Consider the following 7,743-nt stretch of genomic DNA (forward strand, 5'->3'; position numbering starts at 1 on the left):
AATTTTAAACATTGCAAAAATGGAGCGGCGTTTCCTTATACCTTTATCCAGTTTCTCCTAAAGTCAACATTTCATAAAATTAAAGTACAAATATTTTTTTAAAAAAGAAAGTAGCATTAGTATAATGTTTACAATTACATTGGGATACTGGTACAATTAACTAAACTACAGACTGTTCAAATTTCACCCATTTCTCCACTACTGTCCTTTTCTTGGTCCAGGGCCCAATCCAGGATCCGATGTTCCATTTAGTTGTTAATTCTCCTTGGTCTGCAATCTGAATTTCTCGGTTTTTACCTGTCTTTTGTGGCCTTCCCTGGTGTTTGTAACCTTGAGACTTTGGAAAGTACTGGTCAGTTATTTTGTAGACTATCCCTCAATTTGGGTTTGCATAATGTTTCCTCATAATTAAAAAAAGGTTATGCTTTTTTTTTTAGAATAACACCACAGAAATGATGAGGTGTCCTCCTAATTGTATCTTATCACTGGGTTCCTGATGTCCACTGAAGATGTTAACCTCAATCAGTTGGTGAACATGGTATCTCCACTATTAAGTTACATTTTTCCTTTGTACCTAATAATTATCTGGGGGAGATACTTTGAGACTAAACAGATATCCTGATTTTCCTCAAACTTCCACCCACTAGAATCACAGGTAATTACTACAGTATTGTTTGCCTAATGGTGAGTTTCTTTTTCATGCTGCCCGTATTTATTCATTGGAATTCTTCTGTAAAAATGAGTTGTCCCTTTTCCCCTATTTATTTATCTCTTATGTTTGTATGAACTCATGGATACTTTATTCTGTGCATTAAAATCCAATATTGTCATTTTCATTTTGTTGCTCAAATTGTTCCAGCATTGGCCATGAGGAGCTCCTTTAAGTTGGCTCCTAAATCCTTTCAACAAGCCCTCAAACTTTTTTTGAGCATTTCCTTAATTTCAAGCACCACAGGTGTTCCTGTCTGATCTTATATTTCCCCCGCTCCACCCCTGGAATCATCTACCCCAAAAAAATCCTGGTTCCTTTCATGGGAGGATAGTGTTTAAAAACCAAGAGCTGGGCCCTGGCTGGTGTTGTTCAGTGGTTAGAGTATTGGCTCCAGCACCAAAGAGGTCTCAGGCTTGATTCCCAGTCAAAGGGGTCAAGGGCAACATATCTGGGTTGCAGGTTCGATCCTCAACCCAGTTGGAACTCATGCGGGAGGCAACTAATCGATGTGTCTCTCTCATATTGGTGTCTCTCTCTCTCTCTCTCTCTCTCTCTCTCTCTCTCTCTATATATATATATATATATATATATATATATATATATATATATATATAAAACTCTATCTCTAGCTTTCCCTCCCTCCCTCCCTATCTCCCTTCCACTCTCTCTTAAAAAAAAAAAAAAATCAATGGAAAAAATATCCTCGATATCCTCGGGTGAGGATTAACAACAACAAAAAGAAAAACCAGGAGTTGTAAGCTCAATGCTACTGTGCTTTCACTGCCAGGCCAACAATCTGGAAAACCAGCATTAATATTTGCTTCCTTATTAAACTCATCAGCTAGAAATTATTATTAGAAATACAAATTCCTGGGCCCCACCCCAGACCTACCAGACCAGAATCTTTGAAGGTCTGGTGCAGGAGATGGTGTTTTAACAGGTGCACCAGATGATTTACAAAACACTGCTTTAAAGAAGAAAAGTTAGTTTCCTTTTACTATAAACTCTATATTTACTTTACTATGTTTATCTCTAATAAATAAAGGGAAAAATCATATTTTTATTTCCACATCCAATAAAACTATAGGTGAATGCCTCATTCGTTAAGGCACTAAACACTTCCCTATTCTTATTTTCCTATAAAAATGTTTTTAAAAGTGGTGGTCACAGTAGTAGTATAAAGCACAAATACTGTTACTTTTATACAAAGAAGGTGTGAGTCGGCCCCAGTCAACTCCTCCTGTCTGTTTGACCTACCAGCCACATAGTGAATGTGCAAATACAAACCCTCGCAGTGCTGTCCTCTAAAGTAGACTGCCTGGGCCCGAATGACTTGCTCCAGCAGGTGGCCTGCTGAACTCTCCTCCAGGCCTTGGTTTTCTTAACCACAAACTGGAATAACACTACCCAGATGAAAGAGGCATTGTGAAGGGGAGAGATAATGTGCAGCACTTACCACTATGGGGCACAAAAGAAGTCCTCAAAACTTTATTATTATTTGCATTATTAAGTAAAAGTGCAACTAGAGGTTTCATTTTTGGGAGCGGGGAAGCAGGGGAAATTGTGCTAAAAAAGTCCTGCTGTATTTTCACTAGTAGATCAGAATAAAGACAGGACCAGAGAGCTTTACTTATATAATTAAAACAAAGCCCTCAGAAGTTAACAAACCAATGTTTTAAACTTGACTTTTTATATAAATGTTATGACATTCACATTAAGTATACCTATGGCCAAGGGCTAAAGGAGAGGATAAAAAATTAAAACAATTTGATCTGTTGAGGTAGTGGAATTATGGGTGAATTTTCTTCCTTTCTACTTTATTAAAATCATGTGCCAACAACTCCTTTAACATTAGTAAAGAGGAAAGTACCCCAATTAATAAGTGTCCATTTATTGAGTCTAAATGACCCCATTCAATATTCTAAATAACTCTTCAAATCTCCACTTTATGGAGGAGGAGATGGACTTTGAGTGATAACGCAGCCTGCCCGGGGCACACAGTGAGAGAACAGGAATTCAACTCAGCTCTGACTCCAAAGTCTACGCTCATAACCAATGTTGAGGACATCCTTCTTTTTTCACAAATGCTGGATGTGCCGTGCAAAAGCAAGGATCAAGTGTAATCGCTATATTGAAGCACTTCTTGTGGAACAAAGGTGTAGTCAGAAGATGTAGAATATTAATAAAATTTAATTTAACACAATTTAAATTCTAAATGAAAAACAGCATAAAGGAGACAAGGCATCTCTCAGCATACTTTCCTTCAGAAAACTCAACTGGTGCTTCAGAGAAATGTGGATTTCCAAGGAATACAGTTTAAGATGACATCTTAGGCAAAAATAAATTATATATACAAGACAACACATTATTAAAATATCCTATAATCCTCAAATAATTAAATTCTTAAGTTACTTTACTTGTGAATTCTAGAAGCTCTCAGACTAGTAGTATCATCTCTACACCCGGAGGGAAAATAAGTGAAATAGAGCGTCAATGAGTCACTCATGGCTTGGTGATAACCAGCAGTAAAACTGGTTATCAGGTTATGGACTCTGCACTCAGCCCAATAAGCATTACTGAGGAGAGAGGCTCTCCAAGTTTTCGTAGCAAATGCCAGTTTTTCAAATTGTTCCAATCCCCACAAAGGCTCCCAAAAACCTTTTTAGTTCCTTCACCATAAAGTTCCTATTTAAATTAAATGATTTTCCACTAGCCATTTATGTACTAATCATCTGCTGAACGGCCACAGCCCTAATTTTTAAAAAAAGAGACAAGGAGTGGTTAGACCGTGAACCCTCGGCCTGAAGAGTCTCAGATTCCATTCAGGTCTAGGGCTCTCCTCGGTTGGAGTCTCGATCCACGGCCTGGTCGGGGCACCTGTGGGGGCAGGCAACCAATCGATGTGTCTCTCACATCCATGTTTCCCTATCTCTCCCCCTCCCTTCCACTCTCTCTAAAAATCAATGGGGAAAAATATCCTCAGGTGAGGATTAACGAGATGAGAGAGAGAGAGAGAGAGAGAGAGAGAGAGAGAGAGAGAGAGAGAGAGGATCTCTCATACAGATCCAGAATAAAATGTTTTAAAACCTAAAGACAGGTAAAACTGAAACCAAAAAGAAGAAGTTGAATCAGGTGAAGAGCACTCATTTCTGTGTTTGTGTATAAAGTCTAACACAAAATGGAGAGTACTAGACACTTTCTTGAAGGAGAGAAGGGGTAAACCTCATTGGCTGCGAAGTACAATTGGGAAGACATAATATGTAAGCAAAACGGTAACTGTAGGGTCTCACTACAACTTCCAACTTTGCCCTATTAGCACCACTAAGGTTACAAACAGGTGAGTGGGGGCTGCTCTCTCATAAGGATTACGGCGGAAGATGACGGCATCCTGTCGGGCACGGAAGCACAGGGAGCGATCGTCCCTGCACAGGTAGACTTCCCGTTTCCTCTCTGAGCCATAGGAATTCTGCTGGTCTCAAAGTCCAAGCCAAACGTTTGTCCCCACCTTACCCTGTTCAGTATTTAAGACTGTTTCTCTTTTTTTACTCCAAAACAAAAATACTCCCTACCTGCTTCGTTGTAAGATTTTCTGCGGTATGCTGGTGGGGGTGGGGAAGGATCGTTTCGGAAAGATCTTTCAAAAAGACATCGGATCCAATATTAAAACATGGAAAAGTTGTATACGCATTTTATTGACTTACCAATTCTGGCGGAGTTTTAAATCGTCGGTGGTCAATGTCAGGGGAGCCCTCCCGGTGTTCTGGTCCACGAAACGGGGCTGCAGCCCTCGGACACGGCCGCGGCCGGAGAGAATGACGCCGTCCCCGTCCACGTGACGGCGATCTCCGCTGGGAGGGGAGCGCCCGCGGAATGCTGGGACTGGTAGTCGCCCGGCCCCTCCCTCGCCGTCTGCAACCCCTCCCTCCCCACCCCCCACCGCCCCTCTACCGCGCCCAGAGCCACCAGCGCCAGGCAGTGGTGAGTGCGCGAAATGGAAGCACAGCTGTCCCCGCGTTCTCGTGCTGCTGGTGACAGGGAAGGCGGGCATGGCTGCCAGACCCTAACCCTTATAATGACCCTAAGTTCACAGGCTGCTAGGACCCACGGAGCCAACACGGTGAGAGGCACTGCCCAATGGTCAGGGCCAGCACCAGGCAGACGTTAACTCAGTTTGCTCATGTCCAATGGGGTTGTTGTGAGTCAAGAGCTAATGAGGTAACAGTGTCTGCTAAGTGACAGTAGCAGCAAACGAATAAGAATAGCTACTATTTTGATCTATTAATTTTACAAATGTGAAAATTGAAAAATGGAAAGCAATTTGCCCAAGAACACATAATCAATTAGGGGCAAAGTCGAGTACAGCTGATGGAACAACAGAAGTTTGAACTGTGTGGCCCACTGGTACTGAGATTTCCCCCCCTATAAATATGTAGTCTGCCCTCCCTACAAGAGTTTGGCCCCCGCAGATCCAACCAACCACAAGTGGAAAACAGGACTTTTCATCCGGGATTGGGAATCCGGGGCAGGCATAAGACCGGCTGCATACATTGTTCCATGACATTTTATCTAATGACCTTGCCCATGCCTGGATTTTGGTATGGGCAGTGGTCCTGCAACCAATCCCCCTCAAATATGGAGGGAAGACTGAGTTCGGTTTTTTCACTGGGCTGGGGTCAGAGCCCCTAACCCCCACCTTGTTCAAGGGCTAACTAAGTCTAAAATTCCTTTTCCTGACCTGCACCAATTCAAACAACATAGAAGAAATGTGCTCACTAAATCTCACTTCCCTGTGCCTCATTTTCCTCCAAAACACTCTAACACACTATTTTACTTATTTTTATTTTTACCTGACTTCCAAAGAATATAAATTCCAAGTAGGCAGGGGAGGAGTGTCTTTTGATCTATTCTTCTACTGCTGTATCCCCACTACCTAAAACAGGATCTGGCTAGTACACAGAGGCCCAAATACTTTTTAGATTAATGATTCTTCACCGAAGTGAACTTAACTAGGTTTAAATTTTCTTAACTTCAGCATAACATTTCCAGCTAAACATTTTCATTTGTATTAACAGTCTTTAAAATATTTTGCCTATCACTTGTGAGAATGGGGAATAAATGAAACCAGCTACTATTTCTTTAATTTCCTTCCTCTTATTTTTAATATTTTAATCATTACTTCCTTATTAAAAATAACGATGTTGCTTCTTTCTACTAAGATATAACCCCAAAGTCATTTGCCTAGCTGATTACAAATGTAAATGGATAGATTTTTTTCCTCAGTATATAACTGGATTTCTGCTTACCTTAAACAAAATTCATATACAAAAATTCTTATTTTAAAATAAAATGTTTTATTTTTTTAATATGTTTTGATTTCAGAGAGGAAGGGAGAGAGCAATAGAAACATCAATGATGAGAGAGAACCTCTGATCAGCTGCCTCCTGCACGGCACACCCTTTACTGGAGATCAAGCCTGCAACCCAGGCAATGTGACCCTGACCAGAATTGAACCCAGGACCCTTTAGTCCACAGGCTGACGCTCTATCCACTGAGCCAAACGAACTAGAGCAAAATGTTTCATTTTAAATAGCTGCTTTATTTAGAAATCCAGTGTCAAGAACAGATGTCTAGACCTAGGACTAACAGCAAAGTATATACGTAATGCCAGTCATTTAATCTGAATTATAATGTTTGTATATGCCTTCCCTAATTCATGGCAAATTCCCTGGGGATAAAGAATATACTCATTAACTTAATTCATATATTTATTAAATACCTATTATGTGCCAACATAGATGTTTAATAAACATATGAATTAATGAGTACAGGGGTGGGCAGTAGGTTGAATTCAACCACCTCAGGAGGCAGTGAGGCTACCCAAACAGGTCAGTGAAATTCATGTTTGTTTACTGATTTTCAAAAACTGTAAGAATGTACACATAATGAAGGCCAGCAATTTGAGCACTTACAAGATTGTACCTAAGTGCACTGCCCCATTGGCATTCTTTTGAATTAATGAAACTATTAATAACCTGAATGTCTTTTATATGAACTGTAAACCTACTCTTGCCCACCCCTGTATGTTATAATCATGTCTTGTCTTACCTGTCTTCTCCTTTGATTCACTGAATTACTCTACATATTTAAAATTCCCAAAGTAATTTTCTAACATCCAGAGCTCATGCCTCCTCTTCCTGTCAGTGGCCCAATTCCCTTCTAGTTTTGGTTATGAATCTGTCTCTGTAATGTCACCTGTTTTGGACACCCCTGTAGTTTGGAAAACATCTACAGCAGAAAATCTGGTTTGCCTAGACTTTAACTTTACCTCATAGTTATGATGAAAGTTGGTATTTGTAAGGTTGCTAGGTGTGGGAGACAGGTATGGCAGAGCTAGGATTATGTATTCTTATTACTTAGATGAAGTAGGGAAAATCCTAAGCAAATTATGTGTTAATGTTAGTTACCATGCCTCTGATTTTAAGATTCTCGTGATTCATTTTTTTAGGAAGCCAGTCCTAAATCTTCACAAGCATTTTTATTTTTAAAAATATATATTTTATTGACTTTTTTACAGAGAGGAAGGGAGAGGGAGAGAGAGTTAGAAACATCAATGAGAGAGAAACATCAATCAGCTGCCCCCTGCACTGGGATGTGCCTGCAACCAAGGTACATGCCCCTGACCGGAATCGAACCTAGGACCCTTGAGTCTGCAGACCAAGGCTCTATCCACTGAGCCAAACCAGTTAGGGCTTCATGAGCATTTTTAATTATAAAATAACACACTGACTGATTTGATTAGACAATGACATATAGAGCCTTTTGTCCTTTCTTTTTTATTATTACCCAAATCTAAGTTTCACAAGTCTATATCCAAGTTTCTATACAGTTACCTGTCCTGGTAAATGTGTTAGAGGCTTTTAATATATGCATTAATGTTCATAATATGAACATTGTACATTAATACCATAAAGTTTTATATCCTTTAATAACTGCATTACAGAACTTTTACTATTATAGCTTAATGAGTAATA

The sequence above is a fragment of the Eptesicus fuscus genome, chromosome 22, assembly GCF_027574615.1.
Source record: "Eptesicus fuscus isolate TK198812 chromosome 22, DD_ASM_mEF_20220401, whole genome shotgun sequence".
Lineage (NCBI taxonomy): Eukaryota > Metazoa > Chordata > Mammalia > Chiroptera > Vespertilionidae > Eptesicus > Eptesicus fuscus.